The sequence below is a fragment of the Arachis duranensis genome, chromosome 4 (genome assembly GCF_000817695.3).
Source record: "Arachis duranensis cultivar V14167 chromosome 4, aradu.V14167.gnm2.J7QH, whole genome shotgun sequence".
Classification (NCBI taxonomy): Eukaryota; Viridiplantae; Streptophyta; class Magnoliopsida; order Fabales; family Fabaceae; genus Arachis; species Arachis duranensis.
The window spans coordinates 44992026-44996062 of NC_029775.3; the positions used below are offsets into that span (position 1 = coordinate 44992026).

General features: G+C 42.6%; 1 non-coding gene across 1 annotated transcript; it reads right to left on the reverse strand.

Annotated features, from left to right (window-relative positions):
- Positions 1 to 551: 551 nt before the first annotated feature.
- On the reverse strand, positions 552 to 659 carry LOC127747178 (small nucleolar RNA R71). The gene has a single exon (XR_008008982.1). It is a non-coding gene; the product is annotated as a small nucleolar RNA R71 (small nucleolar RNA).
- Between the last annotated feature and the right edge of the window lie 3378 nt (positions 660 to 4037).

Genomic DNA, 4037 nt, shown 5'->3' on the forward strand with positions numbered 1-4037 from the left:
CTTTTTCATATGAGCAGGAGCAAGGACAAGAACATTCTTGTTGAAGCAGATCCTGAACCTGAAAGGACTCTGAAGAAAAAACTAAGAGAAGCTAAAATATAACAATCTAGAGAAAACCTTACAAAAATTTTCGAAAAAGAAGAGGAGATGGCAGCCGAAAATAATGACAACAGCAATAATGCAAGGTGGATGCTTGGTGATTATACTACACCTACTTCCAATTTTTATGGAAGAAGCATCTCAATTCCTGCCATTGGAGCAAACAATTTTGGGCCGAAGCCTCAACTAGTTGCTCTAATGCAACAGAACTGCAAGTTTCATGGACTTCCATCAGAAGATCCCTATCAGTTTTTAACTGAGTTCTTGCAGATCTATGATACTGTTAAGACTAATGAGTAGATCCTAAAGTCTATAGGCTCATGATTTTCCCTTTTGCTGTGAGAGACAGAGCTAGAACATGGTTGGACTCACAACCTAAAGATAGCCTGGACTCTTCGAATAAGCTGGTCACGGCCTTCTTGGCCAAGTTCTTTCCTCCTCAAAAGCTGAGCAAGCTTAGAGTGGATGTTCAGACCTTCAGGCAAAAAGATGGTGAATCCCTCTATGAAGCTTGGGAAAGATACAAGCAGTTGACCAAAAAGTGTCCTTCTGACATGCTTTCAGAGTGGACCATCTTGGATATATTCTATGATGGTCTATCTGAGTGCTCTAAGATGTCACTGGACCATTCTGCAGGTGGATCCATTCACCTAAAGGAAATGCCTACAGAAGCTCAAGAACTCATTGACATGGTTGCAAATAACAAATTCATGTACACCTCTGAGAGGAATCCTGTGAGTAATGGGACGCCTCAGAAGAATCAGAGTCTGAATGGATGGCAAAATGCATCCAATAGTACTAAAGAGGCATCTTCTGAAGAAGAAGCTTATGATCCTGAGAACCCTGCAATGGCAGAGGTGAATTACATGGGTGAAGCCTATGGAAACACCTATCATCCCTCAAGGAGAAATCATCCAAATTTCTCATAGAAGGATCAACAAAAGCCTCAATAAGGCTTTAATAATGGTGGAAGAAACAAGTTTAGCAATAGCAAGCCTTTTCCATCATCATCTCAGCAACAGACAGAGAACTCTTAGCAGAGCCCTTCTAGCTTAGCAAACATAGTCTCTGATCTATCTAAGGCCACTTTAAGTTTCATGAATGAAACAAGGTCCTCCATTAGAAACTTGGAGGAAAAAATGGGTCAGCTGAGTAAGAAAATCACTGAAACTCCTCCTAGTACTCTCCCAAGCAATATAGAAGAGAATCCAAAAAGAGAGTGCAAGGCCATTGATATTATCAAAATGGCCGAATCCAAAGAGGAAGGGGAGGACGTGAATCCCAATGAGAAAGACCTCATGGGACGTCCCCCAGACAGAAAGGAGTTCCCTATTGAGGACCTAAAGGAATTTAAGGCTTATATAGAGACCATAGAGATTCCATTAAACTTTCTTCTGCCATTCATGAGCTCTGAGAACTATTCTTCTTCTGAAGAGGATGAAGATGTAACTGAAGAGCAAGTTGCTCAATATCTAAGAGCCATCATGAAGCTGAATGCCAAGTTGTTTGGTAATGAGACTTGGGAAGATGAACCTCCCTTGCTCATTAGTGAACTAAATACATGGGTTCAGCAAACTTTACCTCAAAAGAAATAAGATCCTGGTAAATCCTTAATACCCTGTACCATAGGCACCATGACCTTTGAGAAGGCTCTGTGTGACCTGGGGTCAGGTATATATCTTATGCCACTCTCTGTAACGGAGAAACTGGAGATCTCTGAGGTACAAGCTGCAAGAATCTCATTAGAGATGGCAGACAAGTCAATAAAACAAGCTTATGGATTGGTAGAGGATGTGTTAGTGAAGGTTAAAGGCCTTTACATCCCTACTGATTTCATAATCCTAGACACTGGGAAGGATGAGGATGAATGCATCATCCTTGGAAGACCCTTCCTAGCCACAGCAGGAGCTGTGATTGATGTTAACAGAGGAGAGCTAGTCCTTCAATTGAATAGGGGCTACCTTGTGTTTAAAGCTCAAGGATCTTCCTCTGCAACCATGGAGAGGAAGCATGAAAAGCTTCTCTCAATACAGAGTCAAACAAAGCCCCCACAATCAAACTCTAAGTTTGGTGTTGGGAGGCCCTCATCATGCTCTGAACATCTGTGAAGCTCCATGAGAGCTCACTATCAAGCTATTGACATTAAAGAAGTGCTTATTGGGAGGTAACCCAATTTTTAATTATCTTTATTTCTATTGTTCTTTTATGTTTTATTAGGTTTATGATTATGTGGAGTCACAAAACAATTGCAAAAATTAAAAACAAAATAAAAAATAGTAGAAGAAAAATCACACCCTGGAGGAAGAGCTGTCTGGCGTTTAACGCCAGAAACAAGCATCAGGCTGGTGTTAAACGCCAGAAACAAGCTACATTTGGGCGTTTAACACCAGAAGCAAGCATAATTTTGGCGTTAAACGCCAAGATTGCATACAGAGGGCGTTTTACACGCCTAAAAGGTGCAGGGATGAGAAATCCTTGACACCTCAAGATCTGTGGACCCCACAGGATCACCTCAGGATTTGTGGACCCCACAGGTTCCCCACCTACCCCACTTCTCTCTTCTCCACACAATCCAATAACACTATACCCTTCACCAATCACCTCAATCTCTCTTCCCCATTACCCCTTCACCAATCACCTCCATCCACTCTTCCCCATAAACCCCACCTACCTTCAAATTCAAAATCTCTTTCCCACCCAAACCCACCCTAAATGACCGAACACAAACCCCTCTCCTTCCACTATATAAACCCCTCCATCCTTCTTCATTTTCACACAACAATATCCTCTCTTATCCCCCTTGGCCGAAACCCACACCTCTCTTCCTCTCCTCCATATCTTCTTCTTCTTCTTCTATTCTTTCTTCTTTTGCTCGAGGGCAAGCAACATTCTAAGTTTGGTGTGGTAAAAGCATAGCTTTTTTGTTTTTCCATAACCATTGATGGCACCTAAGGCCAGAGAAACCTCAAGAAAGTGGAAAGGGAAGGCAATTGCTTCCACCTCTGAGTCATGGGAGATGGAGAGATTCTTCTCAAAAGACCATCAAGACCACTTCTATGAAGTTGTGGCCAAGAAAAAGGTGATTCCTGAGGTCCCTTTTAAGCTCAAAAAGGGAGAATATCCGGAGATCCGACAAAAGATTAGAAGAAGAGGATGGGAAGTTCTCTCCAATCCCATTCAACAAGTCAGAATCTTAACGGTTCAAGAGTTCTATGCAAACGCATGGATCACTAGGAACCATGATCAAAGCATGAACCCAAACCCAAGGAATTCGCTTACAATGGTTCGGGAGAAATGCTTAGATTTCAGTCCGGAGAATGTAAGGTTGGCGTTCAACTTGCCTATGATGCAAGAAGACGCACGCCCCTACACTAGAAGGGTCAACTTTGATCAAAGGTTGGACCAAGTCCTCATGGACATATGTGTGGAAGGAGCTCAATGGAAAAGAGACTTAAAAGGCAAGCCAGTTCAATTAAGAAGACTGGACCTTAAGCCTGTGGCTAGAGGATGGTTGGAGTTTATCCAACGCTCCATCATCCCCACTAGCAACCGATCCGAAATAACCGTGGATCGGGCCATCATGATCCATAGCATCATGATTGGAGATGAAGTAGAAGTTCATGAAGTCATCTCTCTAGAACTCTACAAAGTAGCCGAAAAGCCCTCCACCTTGGCAAGGCTAGCTTTTCCTCATCTCATTTGCTATCTATGCAACTTAGCTGGAGTTGTCATAGAAGGAGACATCCTCATTGAAGAGGACAAGCCCATCAGTAAGAAGAGGATGGAGCAAACAAGAGAGCCCATTCATGGATCTCAAGAGACGCATGAGGAAGCTCATCATCAAGAAATTCCTGAGATACCTCAAGGGATGCATTTTCCTCCAAACAACTATTGGGAACTACTCAACACTTCTCTGGAAGGATTGAGTCACAACATGA